Genomic DNA, 21,732 nt, shown 5'->3' on the forward strand with positions numbered 1-21,732 from the left:
AGACGGAGAACGAACTAATACGGGGAAGCAGCGATTGTTTCCAGAGCCTGGAGCCAGCGTACCAGTCAGGTACGGCACAAGCACAGAGACCTGCTCCACCCCCCTGAACTAACCCCGGGAGGGGGACCAGCCGGTTCCACGGGCGGCGTGGGACGCAGCCGGTAGGAGAAGTCCCCGGGAGGCAGTGACTGATCTTGGAGTAGAAAGAGCAGCATCTGAGCCGGGGAACCGTCCCGCAGGGATTTGGACTGCTCGCAGGTACGCCATAAACACGGAGAGTTGCTCCACCCCCTGAACTAACCCCGGGAAGGGGACCAGCCGGGTCGCGCGGGCGGCGTGGGACGCAGCCGGTAGGAGAAGTCCCCGGGAGGCAGCGACTGGTATTGGAGTGGGGAGAACAGCGTTCCAGCCGGGACACTTGGTCGCGGCACAAGCACGGGGAGCTACTCCACCCATCTGAACTAACCCCGGGAGGGGGCCCACCTGGTTCACGGGGGCGGCACGGCCACGCGGCTGGTGGGACGAGAAGTCCCCGGGAGGCAGCGACTGATTTTGGAGTTGAGAGTGCACCGTCCCAGTAGGGGAGCCTTGACGCTGGGAGTGGGGCTGGAAGCGGAGGATCTGACCTTGACTCCAGCGGGCCAGACCCCCTGGGGACAATCTCCACACAGCCAGCACACATAGGCGACGCGCCCGCGGGAATCTCAGATATAACAGTCATTCCAAGCAAGATAAGCAACTCTGGCTATATTCTGAGGTGCTACTCTCCTATCTCTCTGTTCCCTCCCCCACCCTCCCCAGGCGGCTTCATTAACATCTGAATAGCCTGAGCCAGAGGGAGAACTCTGATAGGGATCTGACTGCAGTTTTTTTTTAGCGGATTTTCTGGAAAAACTAGTTTCCCAGTGATGGCTCGGAGACAACAATCCATATCAAACCACTTAAAGAAGCAGACCGTGACAGCTTCTCCAACCCCCCAAACAAAAGATTCAAAATCTTTCCCAAATGAAGATACAATTTTGGAATTATCAGATACAGAATATAAAAAACTAATTTACAGAATGCTTAATGATATCACAAATGAAATTAGGATATCTGCAGAAAAAGCCAAGGAACACACTGATAAAACTGTTGAAGAACTCAAAAAGATTATTCAAGAACATAGTGGGAAAATTAATAAGTTGCAAGAATCCATAGAGAGACAACATGTAGAAATCCAAAAGATTAACAATAAAATAACAGAATTAGACAACACACTAGGAAGTCAGAGGAGCAGACTCGAGCAATTAGAATGCAGACTGGGACATCTGGAGGACCAGGGAATCAACACCAACATAGCTGAAAAAAAAATCAGATAAAAGAATTAAAAAAAATGAAGAAACCCTAAGAATTATGTGGGACTCTATCAAGAAGGATAACCTGCGGGTGATTGGAGTCCCAGAACAGGGAGGGGGGACAGAAAACACAGAGAAAATAGTTGAAGAACTTCTGACAGAAAACTTCCCTGACATCATGAAAGACGAAAGGATATCTATCCAAGATGCTCATCGAACCCCATTTAAGATTGATACAAAAAGAAAAACACCAAGACATATTATCATCAAACTCACCAAAACCAAAGATAAACAGAAAATTTTAAAAGCAGCCAGGGAGAAAAGAAAGGTTTCCTTCAAGGGAGAATCAATAAGAATATGTTCTGACTACTCAGCAGAAACCATGCAGGCAAGAAGGGAATGGGACGACATATACAGAGCAGTGAAGGAGAAAAACTGCCAACCAAGGATCATATATCCAGCAAAACTCTCTCTGAAATATGAAGGCGAAATTAAGATATTTACAGACAAACACAAGTTTAGAGAATTTGCAAAAACCAAACCAAAGTTACAAGAAATACTAAAGGATATTGTTTGGTCACAGAACCAATAATATCAGATATCAGCACAACACAAGGTCACAAAACAGAACGTCCTGATATCAACTCAAATAGGGAAATCACAAAAACAAACAAATTAAGATTAATTAAAAAAAAAAATACACATAACAGGGAATTATGGAAGTCAATAGGTAAAAGATCACAATAATCAAAAAGAGGGACTAAATACAGGAGGCATTGAACTGCCATATGGAGAGTGATACAAGGCGATATAGAACAATACAAGTTAGGTTTTTACTTAGAAAAATAGGGGTATATAATGAGGTAACCACAAAAAGGCATAACAACTCTATAACTCAAGACAAAAACCAAGAAAAACGTAACGACTCAACTAACATAAAGTCAAACACTATGAAAATGAGGATCTCACAATTTACTAAGAAAAACGCCTCAGCACAAAAAAGTGTGTGGAAAAATGAAATTGTCAACAACACACATAAAAAGGCATCAAAATGACAGCACTAAAAACTTATTTATCTATAATTACCCTGAATGTAAATGGACTAAATGCACCAATAAAGAGACAGAGAGTCACAGACTGGATAAAGAAACACGATCCATCTATATGCTGCCTACAAGAGACACACCTTAGACTTAGAGACACAAACAAACTAAAACTCAAAGGATGGAAAAAAGTATATCAAGCAAACAATAAGAAAAAAGAAGAGGAGTAGCAATATTAATTTCTGACAAAATAGACTTTAGACTTAAATCCACCACAAAGGATAAAGAAGGACACTATATAATGATAAAAGGGACAATTGATCAGGAAGACATAACCATATTAAATATTTACGCACCCAATGACAGGGCTGCAAGATACATAAATCAAATTTTAACAGAACTGAAAAGCGAGATAGATACCTCCACAATTATAGTAGGAGACTTCAACACACCACTTTCGGAGAAGGACAGGACATCCAGTAAGAAGCTCAACAGAGACACGGAAGATCTAATTACAACAATCAACCAACTTGACCTCATTGACTTATACAGAACTCTCCACCCAACTGCTGCAAAGTATACTTTTTTTTCCAGCGCACATGGAACATTCTCTAGAATAGACCACATATTAGGTCATAAAACAAACCTTTGCAGAGTCCAAAACATCGAAATATTACAAAGCATCTTCTCAGACCACAAGGCAATAAAACTAGAGATCAATAACAGAAAAACGAGGGAAAAGAAATCAAATACTTGGAAAATGAACAATACCCTCCTGAAAAAAGACTGGGTTATAGAAGACATCAAGGAGGGAATAAGGAAATTCATAGAAAGCAACGAGAATGAAAATACTTCCTATCAAAACCTCTGGGACACAGCAAAAGCAGTGCTCAGAGGCCAATTTATATCAATAAATGCACACATACAAAAAGAAGAAAGAGCCAAAATCAGAGAACTGTCCCTACAACTTGAACAAATAGAAAGTGAGCAACAAAAGAATCCATCAGGCTCCAGAAGAAAACAAATAATAAAAATTAGAGCTGAACTAAATGAATTAGAGAACAGAAAAACAATCGAAAGAATTAACAAAGCCAAAAGCTGGTTCTTTGAAAAAATTAACAAAATTGATAAACCATTGGCTAGACTGACTAAAGAAATACAGGAAAGGAAACAAATAACCCGAATAAGAAATGAGAAGGACCACATCACAACAGAACCAAATGAAATTAAAAGAATCATATCAGATTATTATGAAAAATTGTACTCTAACAAATTTGAAAACCTAGAAGAAATGGATGAATTCCTGGAAAAACACTGCCTACCTAAACTAACACATTCAGAAGTAGAACAACTAAATAGACCCATAACAAAAAAAGAGATTGAAACGGTAATCAAAAAACTCCCAACAAAAAAAAGTCCTGGCCCGGACGGCTTCACTGCAGAGTTCTACCAAATTTTCAGAGAAGAGTTAACACCACTACTACTAAAGGTATTCCAAAGCATAGAAAATGACGGAATACTACCCAACTCATTCTATGAAGCCACCATCTCCCTGATACCAAAACCAGGTAAAGACATTACAAAAAAAGAAAATTATAGACCTATATCCCTCATGAACATTGATGCAAAAATCCTCAACAAAATTCTAGCCAATAGAATCCAACGACACATCAAAAAAATAATTCACCCTGATCAAGTGGGATTTATACCAGGTATGCAAGGCTGGTTTAATATCAGAAAAACCATTAATGTAATCCATCACATACATAAAACAAAAGACAAAAACCACATGATCTTATCAATTGATGCAGAAAAGGCATTTGACAAAGTCCAACACCCATTCATGATAAAAACTCTTACCAAAATAGGAATTGAAGGAAAATTCCTCAACATAATAAAGGGCATCTATGCAAAGCCAACAGCCAATATCACTCTAAATGGAGAGAACCTGAAAGCATTTCCCTTGAGAACGGGAACCAGACAAGGATGCCCTTTATCACCACTCTTATTCAACATCGTGTTGGAAGTCTTAGCCAGGGCAATCAGGCTAGACAAAGAAATAAAAGGTATCCAGATTGGCAAGGAAGAAGTAAAGTTATCACTATTTGCAGATGACATGATCTTATACACAGAAAACCCTAAGGAATCCTCCAGAAAACTACTGAAACTAATAGAAGAGTTTGGCAGAGTCTCAGGTTATAAAATAAACATACAAAAATCACTTGGATTCCTCTACATCAACAAAAAGAACACCGAAGAGGAAATAACCAAATCAATACCATTCACAGTAGCCCCCAAGAAGATAAGATACTTAGGAATAAATCTTACCAAGGATGTAAAAGACCTATACAAAGAAAACTACAAAGCTCTACTACAAGAAATTCAAAAGGACATACTTAAGTGGAAAAACATACCTTGCTCATGGATAGGAAGACTTAACATAGTAAAAATGTCTATTCTACCAAAAGCCATCTATACATTTAACGCACTTCCGATCCAAATTCCAATGTCATATTTTAAGGGGATAGAGAAACAAATCACCAATTTCATATGGAAGGGAAAGAAGCCCCGGATAAGCAAAGCACTACTGAAAAAGAAGAAGAAAGTGGGAGGCCTCACCTTACCTGACTTCAGAACCTATTATACAGCCACAGTAGTCAAAACAGCCTGGTATTGGTACAACAACAGACACATAGACCAATGGAACAGAATTGAGAACCCAGACATAGATCCATCCACGTATGAGCAGCTGATATTTGACAAAGGACCTGTGTCAATTAACTGGGGAAAAGACAGCCTTTTTAACAAATGGTGCTGGCATAACTGGATATCCATTTGCAAAAAAATGAAACAGGACCCATACCTCACACCATGCACAAAAACTAACTCCAAGTGGATCAAAGACCTAAACATAAAGACTAAAACGATAAAGATCATGGAAGAAAAAATTGGGACAACCCTAGGAGCCCTAATACAAGGTATAAACAGAATACAAAACATTACCAAAAATGATGAAGAGAAACCCGATAACTGGGAGCTCCTAAAAATCAAACACCTATGCTCATCTAAAGACTTCACCAAAAGAGTAAAAAGACCACCTACAGATTGGGAAAGAATTTTCAGCTATGACATCTCCGACCAGCGCCTGATCTCTAAAATCTACATGATTCTGTCAAAACTCAACCACAAAAAGACAAACTACCCAATCAAGAAGTGGGCAAAGGATATGAACACACATTTCTCTAAAGAAGATATTCAGGCAGCCAACAGATACATGAGAAAATGCTCTCGATCATTAGCCATTAGAGAAATGCAAATTAAAACTACGATGAGATTCCATCTCACACCAGCAAGGCTGGCATTAATCCAAAAAACACAAAATAATAAATGTTGGAGAGGCTGCGGAGAGATTGGAACTCTCATACACTGCTGGTGGGAATGTAAAATGGTACAACCACTTTGGAAATCTATCTGGCGTTATCTTAAACAGTTAGAAATAGAACTACCATACAACCCAGAAATCCCACTCCTAGGAATATACCCTAGAGATACAAGAGCCTTCATACAAACAGATATATGCACACCCATGTTTATTGCAGCTCTGTTTACAATAGCAAAAAGTTGGAAGCAACCAAGGTGTCCATCAACGGATGAATGGTTAAATAAATTGTGGTATATTCACACAATGGAATACTACGCATCGATAAAGAACAGTGACGAGTCTCTGAAACATTTCATAACATGGAGGAACCTGGAAAGCATTATGCTGAGCGAAATTAGTCAGAGGCAAAAGGACAAATATTGTATAAGACCACTATTATAAGATCTTGAGAAACAGTAAACCTGAGAAGAACACATACTTTTGTGGTTACGAGGGGGGGAGGGAGGGAGGGTGGGAGCGGGTTTTTTTATTGATTAATCAGTAGATAAGAACTGCTTTAGGTGAAGGGAAAGACAACACTCAATACATGGAAGGTCAGCTCAATTGGACTGGACCAAAAGCAAAGAAGTTTCCGGGATAAAATGAATGCTTCAAAGGTCAGCGGAGCAAGCGCGGGGGTCTGGGGAACATGGTTTGCGGGGACTTCTAAGTCAAATGGCAAAATAATTCTATTATGAAATCATTCTGCATCCCACTTTGAAATGTGGCGTCTGGGGTCTTAAATGCTAACAAGCAGCCATCTAAGGTGCAGCAATTGGTCTCAACCCACCTGGAGCAAAGAAAAATGAAGAACACCAAGCCCACATGACAACTAAGAGCCCAAGAGACAGAAAGGGCCGCATGAACCAGAGACCTACATCATCCTGAGACCAGAAGAACTAGTTGGTGCCCGGCCACAATTGATGACTGCCCTGACAGGGAGCTCAGCAGAGGACCCCTGAGGGAGCAGGAGATCAGTGGGATGCAGACCCCAAATTCTCATAAGAAGACCAAACTTAATGGTCTGACTGAGACTGGAGGAATCCCGGCGGCCATGCTCCCCAGACCTTCAGTTGACACAGGACAGGAACCATCCCCGAAGACAACTCATCAGAAATGAAAGGGACTGGTCAGCGGGTGGGAGAGAGATGCTGATGAAGAGTGAGCTAATTATATCAGGTGGACACTTGAGATTGTGTTGGCAACTCTTGTCTGGAGGGGGGATGGGAGGATAGAGAGAGAGGGAAGCCGGCAAAATTGTCAAGAAAGGAGAGACTGAAAGGGCTGACTCAAAACGGGGAGAGTAAGTGGGAGTAGGGAGTGAGATGTATGTAAACTTATATGTGACAGACTGATTGGATTTGTAAACGTTCACTTGAAGCTTAATAAAAGTTATTATAAAAAAAAAAAAAAAAGAATTTATACACACATTGTTATGTGACCCTAGTTGCTATCCTTATAATGTAACTGTACATTCCTCCTTTTCACCCCAGATTTTCCATGTCCATTCAACCAGCTCCTATCTCTTTCTACCTTTTCATCTTGCCTACGGTCAGGAGCTGCCCATTTAGTCTTATGTACCTACTTGAGCCAAGAAGCACACTCTTCACCAGTATCATTTTATGTCTTATAGTCCAGTCTATTCTTAGTCTGAAGAATTGGCTTCAGGAATGGTTTTAGTTCTAGGTTAACAGAGAGTCCAGGGGCCATGTCTTCTCCAGTCTCAGACCACTATATTTGGTCTTTTTACTATAATTTGATTTCTGCACCCCACTTTTCTCCTGCTTCATCAGGGACTCTCTGTTGTGTTTCCTGTCAGGCAGGTCATTGGTGGTAGCTGGGGGGCGCCATCCAGTTCTTCCAATCTCAGGCTGATGAAGTCTCTGGTTTATGTGGCCCCTTTTGTCTCTTGGGCTAATATTTTCCTTGTGTCTTTGGTGTTCTCCGTTCTCCTTTGCTCCAGATGGGTTGGAACCAATTGATGTATCTTAGATGGCCACTTTCTAGCTTTTAAGACCCCAGACGCCACTCAACAAAGTGGGATGCAGAACATTTTCTTAATAAACTTTGTTATGCCAACTGACATAGATGTTCCCTGAAACCATGGTCCCCAGACCCCCGACCCTGCTACACTGCCCCTCGAAGTGTTTGGTTGTACTTAGGGAACTTCTTAGCTTTTGCTTTAATCCAGTTGTGCTGACTTTCCCTGTATTGTGTGTTGTCCTTTCCTTCACCTAAGATGATTCTTGTCTGCTATCTAGTTAGTGAATTCCCCTCTTCTTCCCTCTCCACCTTCTTAACAATCAAAAAATATTTTCTTCTGTGTTTGAACCTTTTCTTGAGTTCTTACAATAGTGGTCTCATATATTATTTGCCCTTTTATGATTGACTAATTTCACTCAGCATAATACATTCATGTTATGAGATACTTCATGGATCCATCATTGCTGTTTATTGTTTCATAGTATTCCATTGTGTGAATATACTATAATTTGTTTATCCATTCATCTGTTGATGGGTACCTAGGTTGTTTCCATTTTTTTTCCTATTGTGAAGAGTGCTGCAATGAACATGGGTGTGCATCTACTTATTCGTGTGACAGCTTATTTCTCTAGGGTATATTCCAAGGAGTGGGATTGCTGGATCATATGGTAGTTCTATTTCTAGCTTTTTAAGGAAGCACCAAATCGATTTCCAAAGTGGTTGTACCATTTTACATTCCCACCAGCAGGGTGTAAGTGTTCCAGTCTCTCCATAATCTCTCCAACACTTATTGTTTTGTGTTTTTTGGATTAATGCCAGCCTTGTTGGGGTGAGATGGTATCTCACTGTAGTTTTGATTTGCATTTCTCTAATGGCTGATGATCATGAGCATTTCCTCATGTATCTGTTAGCCACTCGAATGTCTTCTTTGGTGAAGTGCCTGTTCATATCCTTTGCCCATTTTTTAGTTGGGTTATTTGTCTTTTTGTTGTTGAAGTTTTGCAGTATCTTGTAGATTTTAGAGATCAGACCCTGATCAGATATGTGGTAGCCAAAAATTTTTTCCAAATCTGTAGGTTGTCTTTATTCTTTTGGTGAAGTCTTTTGATGAGCATGTTTGATTTTTAGGAGCTCCCAGTTATCTAGTTTCTCTTCTCTTGTTTGTGCATTGTTAGTTATGTTTTGTATTCTGTTCACGCCCTGTATTAGGGCTCCTAGCATTGTCCCTATTTTTTCTTCCATGATCTTTATCATTTTAGATTTTATATTTAGGTATTTGACCCAACTTGAGTTAGTTTTTGTGCATAGTGTGAAGTATGTGTCTTGCTTCATTGTTTTTTTTTTTTTTTTTGCAGATCAATATCCAGTTATGCCAGTACCATTTGTTAAAGAGGCTGTCTTTCCCCTATTTAAGAGACTTTGGGCCTCTGTCAAATGTCAGCTTCTCATAGGCAGTTGAATTTACACCTGGATTCTTAATTCTGTTCCATTGGTCTTTGAATCTGTTGTTATACCAGTACCAGGTTGTTTTGACTACAGTGGCAGTATAATAGGTTCTAAAATCAAGTAGCGTGAGGCCTCCCACTTTGTTAGAAGAGCCACATTTTTATGTTCCAAAAAATTTACTCACAGCTCTTTCATCACAAATCTGTGGCCTGTGAAGTAACTTGGATTTGATTTCATTTCTACCTACAAACAGAAGAAATGAATTGTTCTCTCTAATTCTCAAATGACTCCTGGCTGCTCCAGGCTGTAACCCCTTCTTTCCTTTCTTATCTGTCCTCCTCCCATCCCACCATATATAATTTCTGCAAAATATGACCCACTGTTCTTATTAAGACACACTCTGGTGCTCTGTATACCAGGTACTGTTTGTTCCCTTCTTTCTTCCGAAGTGAAAATTAAAACGTGTCTTCCCCCATTGTCACTGAACTCATCTTAACTGTAAAGTGAAAGGGACAAATCTCCTGGATTGAAACTTGAAATTAACCAAAGGGGAGAATTTCTGAAAAACACCTCCTGAAAGAATTTAAAAACAGAGAATTAGTCCCTATGTCCCTTTTCTGAGTTGAATGTAGGCACAACTGAAAACACTTTTAACCACTGTAAGATTCCCTAGAGTCCTATGACCAAAAGTATAAAATTATAGGCATGGACTAGTCTGAGACTGATAGTTACCCTAAATCTTGCTGCTAAAATTAAAGTCTATTCTCTCTTAACCCTCACACACCTAACGTCACCCCATAGTATGCATGGCAAAGACGTAGTTTATATGTACATCTTAGATTTACACAAAATGGATTACATGAATTACAATCCATTGCTTTTTTGGGGGGTGGGGAACAGAGACCCCAAAGTCAAACACAGAAAGAGGTGAGTCATAGCCTTTTCAGCTGGCGAATCATAAGAATTAAAAGGCTGACTAGGAATTAAAAAGGATGAAAAAAAATTTATTTTAGGAAACTGAAGGAAATAAGATAACATACAAGTATCTGAACATTTTTTAAGAATTACAGACCTCTTCTCCTTGTTTGTCTGTGGTCAGCAGAATAACACTCCATCCCCAAAGAAGTCCACATCCTAACACCTGGAATCTATGAATATTTTACTTTACATGGCAAAGGATAATTAAAGTTGTAGATGGATTTGATGTTGCTCATCATCTGACCATAAAAGAGTGAGATTATTCTGAATTATTTGGGTGGGCCCAATGTAATCACAAAAAAAAAAAAAAAATCACAAGAGATCTTGAAAATGGAAGATAGCGGCAGAGTGATGTGATGTGAGAAGGACTTGGCCCATTATCGCTTGCTTTGAAGATGCAGGAAGGGGACACAAGCTAAGGAAGGCAGGTACCCTTTAGATGTTGAAAAATGCAAGAAAAAAGATTCTCCCTAGAGGCTCCTGAAAGAATGCAGCCCTGCTGACACTTTGATTTCAGCCCAATGAGACCCATGTTAGACTTCTGACCTCCAGAACTGTAAGAAATAAATTCTAGTTTGTTTTAAGTTTGTGGCAATCTGTTACGGCAGCAACAGGAAACTAATTCATTATCTGATACATCTTAACTAACCAATTAGTGGTGAAGAGTAATAATTTCTTAATTGACAAGTCTTAATCACTTCTAGGGAGCCCTAGTGACATAATTGGTTAAGAGTTCAGCTGCTGACCAAATCTCCTTGGAAATCCTATGGTGCAGTTCTACTCTGCCCAATAGGGTCACTATGAGTCGGAATCAACTCTCCTGTAGTGGGTTTGATTTTTTTGTTTTTTAGTTATTTCTGGGAATTTGTCATTTGGTAAGTGGATTGGATTATGTTAACTATTAGATTAACACATTGAAACCACTGGTTGTGTTAATGATTGCAAAAATATAAACATCTTCACCTTCGCTGTGTTCCACATGAGGGACCATCTTTGCACTTGTAATTTCTAATCACAGCTAATTTGAATTTTGGGACTCAGAAGAATAGGGAAGCCTCCTTTCTATGTTAAAAGTGCCTATATCTTTGCAATTTTTGGTTCATAGTTCTGTCCTCCAGCAGAGCACATGTATATTTTCTACTTTGGGAAAACCCCAAAAGCAAAACACAGTCTATCCCTGTGCAATACCCCATCAATTTATAGAACCAATCTCAGGATTTAATTACTATTTATACATTTGCTCAAATTGTTAGATTATTTCTAAAAAGACTATGGTCAGATTTTTTTTTTTTAATTTTTATTGTGCTTTAAGTGAAAGTTTACATATCAAGTCAGCCTCTCATACAAAAATTTATATACACCTTGTTATATACTCCTAATTGCTCTCCCTCTAATGAGACAGCCCGCTCCTTCCCTCCACTCTCTTTTTCGTGTCCATTCCGCCAGCTTCTAACACCCTCTGCCCTCTCATCTTGCCTCCAGACAGGAGATGCCAATACTGTCTCAAGTTTCTACTTGATCCAAGAAGCTCATTCTTCACCAGCATCTTTTCTATCCCATTGTCCAGTCCCATCCCTGTCTGAAGAGATGGTTTTGGGAATGGTTCCTGTCCCGGGCTAACAGAAGGTCTGGAGATCATGACTTCCGGGGTCCTTCTAATCTCAGTCAGGCCATTAAGTCTGGAATTTTTACGAGAATTTGGGATCTGCAACTCACTGCTCCCCTGCTCCCTCAGGGGATCTCTGTTTTGTTCCCTATCAGGGCAGTCATTGGTTGTAGCTGGGTACCATCTAGTTCTTCTGGTCTCAGGCTGATGGAGTCTCTGGTTTACGTGCCCCTTTCTGTCTCTTGGACTCGTAATTACCCTGTGTCCTTGGTGTTCTTCATTCTCCTTTGCTCCAGGTGGGCTGAGACTCACTGATGCATCTTGGATGGCCGCCTGTTAGAGTTTAAGACCCCAGAAGCCACTCTCCAAAGTGGAATGCAGAATGATTTCTTAATAGATTTTATTATGCCAATTGACTTAGATGTCCCCTGAAACACTGGCCTTCAAAGCATTCAGTTTATTCAGGAAACGTCTTTGCTGTTGGTTTAGTCCAGTTGTGCTGACCTTGCCTGTATTGTGTGTTGTCTTTCCCTTCAGTTCTTAAGCACTATCTAATTAGTGAATACCCTCTCGCTCCCTCCCTCCCTCCGCCCTCTTGTAACCATCAAAGAATATTTCCTTCTCTGTTTAAATTATTTCTCGAGTTCTTATATTATTGGTCTTATACAATATTTGTCCTCTTGCAACTGACTAATTTCACTCAGCGTAATGCTTTCCAAATTCCTCCATGTTATGCACTGTTTCACAGGTTCATCACTGTTTTTTATCAATGCATAGTATTCCATTGAGTGAATATACCATAATTTATTTATCAATTTTTTTTTTCATCCGTGGATGGGCACCTTGGTGGCTTCCATCTTTTTGCTATTGTAAACAGTGCTGCAATGAACATGGGTGTGCATATATCTCTTCCTGTAAAGGCTCTTATTTCTCTAGGATATATTCCAAGGAATGGGATTACTGAATCATATGGTAGTTCTATTTCTAGCTTTTTAAGGAAGCACCAAATCGATTTCCAAAGTGGTTGTAACATTTTACATCCCCATCAGTGTATAAGTGTCCCAGTCTCTCCACAACCTCTCCAACATTTACTATTTAGTGTTTTTTGGATTAATGCCAGCCCTGTTGGAGTGAGACGGAATCTCATTGTAGTTTTGATTTGCATTTTTTTTTTTTTTTTAATGGCTGATGATCATGTATCTGTTAGCTACCTGAATGTCTTCTTTAGTGAAGGGTCTGTTCATATCTTTTGCCCATTTTTTAATTGGATTATTTGTCTTTTTGTAGTTGAGTTTTTGCAGTATCATGTAGATTTTAGAGATCAGGTGCTGACCAGAAATGTCATAACTAAAATTTTTCCCTGTCTGGTAGGTAATCTTTTTACTCTTTTGGTGAAGTCTTTGGATGAGCACAGTTGTTTGATTTTTAGGAGCTTCCAGTTACCTAGTTTCTCTTCTGCATTGTTAGTAATGTTTTGTATGCTCTTTATGCCATGTATTAGGGCTCCTAACATTGTCCCTATTTTTTCTTCCATGATCTTTATCATTTTAGATTTTAAATTTAGGTCTTTGATCCATTTTCAGTTCGTTTTTGTGCATAGTGTGAGGTATAGGTCTTGTTTCATGTTTTTGCAGATGGATATCCAGTTACGCCAGCACCATTTGACAAAAAGACTGTCTTTTCCCCATTTAACTGATTTGGGGCCTTGTCAAATATCAACTGCTCATATGTGGATGGACTTATGTCTGGATTCTCAGTTCTGTTCCATTGGTCCATGTATCTGTTGTTGTACCAGCACCAGGCCGTTTTGACTACTGTGGTGATATAATAAGCTCTCAAATCAGGTAGACTGAGGCCTCTCATTTTGTTCTTCTTTTTCAGTAATGCTTTACTTATTCAGGGCCTCTTTCCCTTACATATGAAGTTGGTGATTTGTTTCTGCATCTCATTAAAAAGTGTCCTTGGAATTTGGATCAGAATTGCATTACATCTATAGATTGCTTTTGGCAGAATAGACATTTTAAAAATGTTAAGTTTTCCTATCCATGAGGAAGGTATGTTTTTCCACTTATGTAGGTCTCTTTTGGTTTCTTGCAGAAGTGTACTGTAGTTTTCTTTGTATAAGTTTTTTACATCTCTGGTAAGATTTATTCCTAAGTATTTTATCTTCTTGGGGGCTACCGTAAATGGCATTGATTTGGTGGTTTCCTCTCCGATGTTCTTTTTGTTGGTGTAGAGGAATCCAACTGACTTTTGTGTATGTATCTTGTATCCTGATACTCTCCTGAACTCTTCTATTAGTTTCAATAGTTTTCTTGAGGATTCCTTAGGGTTTTCTGTGTATAAGATTATGTCATCTGCAAATAGAGATAATTTTACTTCTTTCTTGCCAGTCTGGATGCCCTCTATTTCTTTATATAGCCTAACTGCTCTGGCTAGGACCTCCAGCACAATGTTGTTTAAGAGTAGTGATAAAGGCCATCCTTGTCTGGTTCCCAGTCTCAAGGGGAATGCTTTCAGGCTCTCTCCATTTAGGATGATGTTGGGTATTGACTTTGTATAAATGCCCTTTATTATGCTGAGGAATTTTCCTTCTATTCGTATTTTGCTGAGAGTTTTTATCATGAATGGGTATGGAACTTTGTCAAATGTCTTTTCTGCATCAATTGATAAAATCATGTGATTCTTATCTTTTGTTTTATTTCTATAATAGATTACATTAATTGTTTTTCTAATGTTGAACCATCCCTGCATATCTGGTATGAATCCCATTTGGTTATGGTAAATCATTTTTTTTTGATATGTTGTTGAATTCTATTGGCTAGAATTTTGTTGAGGATTTTTGCATCTAAGTTCATGAGGGATAAGAGGGATACAGGTCTTTAATTTTCTTTTTTGTAGTGTCTTTGCCTAGTTTTGGTATCAGGGATATGCTGGTTTCATAGAATGAGTTTGGGAGTATTTCGTCCTTTTCTATGCTCTGAAATACCTTTAGTAGTAGTGGTGTTAACTCTTCTCTGAAAGTTTGGTAAAACTCTGCGGTGAAGCCACCCGGGCCAGGGCTTTTTTTTATTGGGAGTTTTTTGGTTATGTTTTCAATCTCTTCTTTTGTCATGGCCCCATTTAGTTGTTCTACTTCTGTTTTTGTTAGTTTAGGTAGGTAGTGTGTTTCTAGGAATTCATCCATTTCTTCTAGGTTTTCAAATTTGTTAGAGTACAATTTTTCATAGTAATCTGATATGATTCTTTTAATTTCAGCTGGGTCTGTTGTAATACTGCCCATCTCATTTCTTATTTGGGTTATTTGCTTCTTTTCCTGTTTTTCTCTTGTCGGTTTGGCCAATGGCTTATCAATTTTGTTGATTTCTTCAGAGAACTAGATTTTGGTCTTGTTAATTCTTTCAATTGTTTTTCTGTTTTCTATTTCTTTTAGTTCAGCTTTAATTTTTATTATTTGTTTTTTTCTGGTGCCTGAGGGTTTCTTTTTTTTTTTTTTTTTTGCTCTCTTTCTATTTGTCCAAGTTGTAGGGATAATTCTTTGATTTTGGCCTTTTCTTCTTTTTGTATGTGTGCCTTTATTGATATAAATTGACCTCTGAGCACTGCTTTCGCCGTGTCCCAAAAGTTATGATAGGAAGTGTTTCCTTTCTCATTGGATTCTCTGTTTCTTTATTCCATCCTTAATGTCTTCATAATCCAGTCTTTTCTAAGCAGGGTATTGTTCAGTTTCCAAGTATTTGATTTCCTTTCCCTGCTTTTTCTGTTATTGATTTCCACTTTTATGGACTTATGGTCAGAGAAGTTGCTTTGTAATATTTCAATGTTTTGGATTCTGCTAAGGCTTGCATTATGTGTGGTTTATTCTAGAGAATGTTCCATGTGCACTAGAAAAGAAAGTATACTTGACTGCTGTTGGGTAAAGTGTTCTGTATATGTCTATGAGGTCAAGTTGGTTCACTGTGGCATTTAGATCTTCCGTGTCTTTATTAAGCTTCTTTCTGGATGGCCTGTCCTTCACCAAAAGTGATGTGTTGAAGTCTTCTACTATTATTGTGGAGCTGTCTATCTCACTTTTCAATGCTGTTAGAGTATGTCTTATGTATTTTGCAGCCCTGTCATTGGGTGCATAAATATCTAATATGGTTATATCTTCCTGGTATATTGTCCCTTTAATCATTATATAGTGTCCTTTCTTATCCTTTCTGATGGATTTAACTTTAAAGTTTATTTTGTCAGAAATTAATATTGCCACTCCTGCTCTTTTTTGATTGTTGTTTGCTTGATATATATTTTTCCATCCTTTGGGTTTTTGTTTATGTCTCTAAGTCTAAGGTGTGTCTCTTGTAGGCAGCATATAGACAGATTATGTTTTTTAATCCATTCTGCCACTCTCTGTCTCTTTATTGGTGCATTTAGTCCATTTACATCCAGCGTAATTGTGGATAGGTATGAATTTAGTGCTATCAATTTGATGTCTTTTTTTGTGTGTTGTTGACAGTTTCTTTTTCCCACTTAATTTTTTGTGCTGAGTAGATTATCTTTATATATTGTCTTTTCCTCATATTTGTTGTTGTTGATTTTGTTCCTGCTAAGTCTCCATTTTTTCTTGTATTTTATTTTGATGTGTAGGATAGTTTTTGTCTCCTTTGTGATTATCTTATTATTTACCACTATTTTTCTAAATTTAAACCTAACTTTTATTTCTTTGTATCACATTGTCTTCCTTTCCATATGAAAGATCTATGATTACATTTCTTAGTCCCTCTTTATTGCTTTAATGTTGTGTTCTTTTACATGATATCATCACTATTTTCCTGTTTGGAGTGGTTTTTTATCTTGATTTATTCTTGTGCTTTCCCTGTCTGGGTTGACATCTAATTGCTCTGCCCAGTGTTCTAGTCTTAGTTGATACCTGATATTATTGATTTTCTAACCAAAGAACTCCCTTCAGTATGTCTTGTAGTTTTGGTTTGGTTTTTATGAATTCCCTAAACTTCTGTTTATGTTTAAATGTCCTAATTTCACCTTCATATCTGAGAGACAGTTTTGCTGGTTATATACTTCTTGGCTGGCAATTTTTTTCCTTCAATTGTTTATGTAAGCTGTCCCATTGCCTTCTTGCTTACGTGGTTTTTGCCAAGTAGTCCAAGCTTGTTCTTATTGACTCTCCTTTGTAGGTGACTTTCATTTATCCCTGGCTGTTCTTAAAATTCTGTTTTGGCAAGTTCGATTATAATATATCTTGGCGACTTTCTTTTAAAATCTACCTGATGTGGAGTTTGATGAACATCTTGGATAGATACCTTCTCATCTTTCATGATATCAGGGAAGTTTTCTGCTAAGAACTCTTCAATTTCCTCTGTATTTTCTGTTTTCCCTGTCTGTTCTGGTAATCCAATTGCTCGTAGGTTATTTCTCTTGGTAGAGTCCCACACGATTCTTAAGGTTTCTTCTTTGTTTTTTAATTCTTTTATCTGATTTTCCTTCAAATATATTGGTGCCAAGTGCTTTATCTTCAAGTTCACCAATTCTGCCTTCCATTTACTCAATTCTGCTTCTCTGACTTCCTATTGAGCTGTCTACTTCTGTAATTTTATTGCTAATCTTCTGAATTTCTGGTTGCTGCCTCTCTACGGATTTTTCCAGCTTTCTAAATTTTTCATTACGTTTCTGATAATCTTTTTAATTTCTTCAACTGTTTTACCTGTGTGTTCCTTGGCTTGTTCTGTGTATTGCCTGATTTCTTTCCCGATGTCTTAAAGGGTTCTATATATTAATCTTTTGTAAGTCCATGAAGGCACTTTCATCTAGAAGATCCCTTGATTCTTTGTTTTGAGAGCTTGTTGAGGTGATCATGGTCTGTTTCTTTATGTGACTTGATACTGACTGTTGTCTCCAAGCCATCTATAAGTTATTGTATTACTTTATTTTATGTCTGCTTACTCTATTGTAGCTTTTTGCTTTGTTTTAATTTTGATATCCCCAAATGGGTTGCTTGAGTGAGCTAGCTTGATTATTTTCGTCCTTGGAGTTCTGACGTTCTGTCCCCAGATGGCTAGAGCTGTTATCAGGTGTATCAGTCTAGGAGTCCATTCACTTTTCTTATATGAATTCAGCTCAGGTGTCCAGGTAGCTGATCATCAAGTGTTTGGTACAGGCTCTGTCCTATAGTCTTAGGGGGCAGGGGTGATTTGTGCAGGTACTGGTATCTGATTGCAGCAGGGGGTCACACTCTGAACAAGGCAGGGGGCTGAGAATCATCCCCCAAGTGTCCCTGAGGAAACTGTGTCTCTGTTCCCTACAGCATACAGGTGGGTGCGTTCTGCAGATGGACTATGGGCATCCAATGTTTTAGGTTGTAAAGATTGGGAGGTACCAGTTATCCTTGGACCCCGTCACAGGTGGCTCGGTGACCTGAGTAGAGCCACTAGTCCTTAGGACCCTAACGTGGGTAGGTGAGGACCCTGTTTAATAGACAAAGTAATATCAAACATTAAACACCCACCTCTCCACCACACAGTTGAAACAGTTGTAGTCTGCCAACAAGGGCCTATTCTCCTGAAATAGACCCACACAGGTCCATGCAGAGGGGAAAGGTACTCAAAGTCCAGGACCGTTTATACCTGGAGAGGAGCCACTTATGTCCTGCGCTCCCCCGGTTAGTGGAGCTGGCAAATTTTCTTTTCCTCCAATTGCAAATTTATTCCTTCTCCAGGGTCTGGAGGATGATGCTAGGCACTCAGCAAAGCCTGTCTCAGGCCCAGGGAAATCAATAGCCACTGAAGCCCGCTTGGGGCCCGGGGGTGTGGTAAAATATACGCAAGTACTTAGCTTTTGCCAAGAGTGTCATTCTTCTCTGGCTCCGGAGGTGTGAGTAGGCTGTGTGTCTGGCCGCTTCTCCCTGAGGAAACTCCAGCCAGATGCCAGTTTCAGCCTGCCACCAACACTCCAGGAATGGTGCCTAAGGGCTCCCAGTGATTCAGGTCCGGTAACTCCTCTCTGCTTCTGAACCATCTCTTCCTCCTCCTGCCCCTCAGTGCATTTTCTAACCTTGCCTTTGATGTTCAGGCTCCTAGCTTGTCATAAATATACTTGTTTCACTTGTTTTTTTGGGTCTTTGTTGTAAGAGGGCTTGCTGGAAGCATCTGTATATTCCACCATCTTGGCCCCGCCTCTATTGTTAGATTTTGCTGTAAAGAGGACAGTCTTTGTTTGTGTTCCCTGAGGACCACTTTGATAGATTACTGAGGCTCTCCAAGTCCACGGCTCCTCTTACCCATTGCTGCGGCTCAGACACTAGGTCCAGGGCTGCTGTGCCTGTGGCCCCGGCCCTGTTGCAGCTCCAGAGCTACACTGCTTGGCTCAGAGCAGCCTCTGCCTCTGTGGGGCTCCCAGCACCACACTGCCTGGCATGTTCTCAAGGCAGAACCACTCGTGGTCTGCAAAGAATATCAACTTCACTATCATTTAAAGAAACAGCTTCCTTTCCAAAAGAGCACATTCCTTGAAAATAGATTGCACTTGGAGCCAACAGAGAAAGAGAAAAGAAATAGTATTCATGAGAGGAATTCAGATAAAAAATGAAGCCAAAAGAAGGAAAGATGAAGACTTTAGGTTCTTTTGTGGGACTTCATATAATTCTTGCCTGCAGATAGAATAAAAGAGTCTAGAAGACTAAACACTGTTGTTAAAGAGTAACCTGGGTCTCTTTGTTTATTCTCTCAACAAACATACAGGGCTCATCATGTTCCAGACCACCGAGAACACAAAAAATGGTGTTTTATTATATTGTAAAATCTCTTGCTAGAAGTAACATTTCTGTAAACCAACTTGTCAGAAGTCAGTTGGCCAGAACAGTGCCTCTCAAATGTGAGTGCCCACATAAAGCCCCCGGGGGATCTTCCTACAAAGCAGAGGCAGATTCAGAAGGCCTGGTGAAGACTGGGACTCTGAACTTCCAGCAGGCTCTGAAATGTCCAAGTTGCTGGTCCGTGGGCAACACTTTGAATGGTAAAGAGCTAGAGCCCTTAGAGAACTGGACTCACATCCTGCTTTACCCACTTCATTTCACTATTGTTCCTCTGAGAACATTATGTAAAATCCCCATGGCAAGGAGTTTCCCCTGTCACTACTGCACAACTACATCACCCATGGAAGTGAGAATTTTTGATGCTGACCTTTGTAAGTGTCATATGGAAGTGACTGATAAAACTAGAGAATAAGGTACATTTTCATTTTTGTGTGAGGGGAGAACACATGGACGAGGTGGAAATCTGGATATGTATCACCTATATCCATCAAAACAGAATGATTCAAAATGCCAGCATCTCCAAAGCCCTTGCCACTGACAAAACAAGCAGGTGCTGTATTTGTCAGCAGGATGCGGGAACCTGTACCTGGAATAAGCAAGGTACTGGAGGATTCCAAAGCCGTTTTCTGTGAAGTATGACTCTTTAGTCGGGGCAGAGCTAGGCCCAAGTGGATGAGAATATACTACATTTGGAAATAAGCCAAGCCTTTATGAAGCCACCACACAGTTAAACTTCAGGGGAGTTGGTTTTACTACCATATTTTACAAAGCTCTGTGCCTTCAACTGCTCCCAGATGCACAGTTCAGGTTCATGTACCTCATCTCTCCTTCCCACTTTATATGAGGTGATCATATCTTTTACTCACAAATCTGGGGAAGATGCCCTTGAAGGTACCAACCATAGATATTTCTGTCATTAAAGCCCAATGATAAAATCTCCCCTAAGGACCAACGGTAGGGACCTTGTGGCTTTACAAAAGTGCCATTAGTCCTGGAAGCAAAGCCCCCATTGCAAGAGCCCAGATCTCTCACACATGATGGAGCCACCACTGACAACAAGGACAGAGTAGCTGTGACTTTTCCCACAGAGAGACTTTTGGAAATGAATGAAAAATAATGTCAAAAGATGAAAGTTATTGCTAAGAATCCACAATTTCTGATAGATGGACTCTGCTCAGCAAGCTAAGAAGTTAAGCAGAACAATGGGATTACCTTACTTTGTTATAGATTTGCAAAACATTTCTTTGCAAATCCTGACTCCACATCCCTAAAATACTTTTAAATAAATTTTAAGTAGCATATTATCTTTTCATTTGAAAGTGTTAATATTGTCTGATATATTAAAGAAATATTATATTCTATTGGGGAGATACTCTCTTTTTATATAACATAAATATACAGTGTGGATACGATAAAGTATTTCCAGGCAGGAAAAAAATTACCATTTTATGCAAATGATAATGTAATGTTTCTATTTAACCAGTAAAATAATTTTCTCATTTATTACAATAGCTATAATTATAATAGCTATATTATTAATAGCTATATAATAGCTGTACACTTATTAATACTAAGGTATAAAATCAATTTAAATTTAGTCAGAACTTTTGTTATTATTAAAAAGTTATTAAGGCTCCTTTTACTTGTAATTTTAATGTGCCCCCAAAGCATTCTAAATAGTTGAGCCAATTATAGTCAAATATCACAAGAGAAACCTTTTTTTTTTTTTTCCTAAAACTACTACAGATCATATATAACAGAGTATTAGAGTCTCACTTTTTTTAGGAGGGGGAGAAATGTTAAAACAATTTAATGTAAACAGGACCCTTGGAGAGTCTTGGAATACATTAAATCTGATTCAAGTTTCATATCATAACTGCCACTTGTAATGAAAGAGGATTTTAATCAGTAACATAGGCTGAGATGTATACATATCTCAGAATATTTATCACTTGAAAGTGTTCATATTTTATAGTAAATATATATTTAACTTTAAAAGTAAAAAGGATTTAATACACAATAAAAATAATAATTATGGAAAATTTACCACGTGCCAAGAACCATGCTTAGCACTTTACATTATTTTGTCATTTGATTATGAAGTGTGTATA

This window comes from Loxodonta africana, chromosome 18, assembly GCF_030014295.1.
Source record: "Loxodonta africana isolate mLoxAfr1 chromosome 18, mLoxAfr1.hap2, whole genome shotgun sequence".
NCBI classification, from domain to species: Eukaryota; Metazoa; Chordata; class Mammalia; order Proboscidea; family Elephantidae; genus Loxodonta; species Loxodonta africana.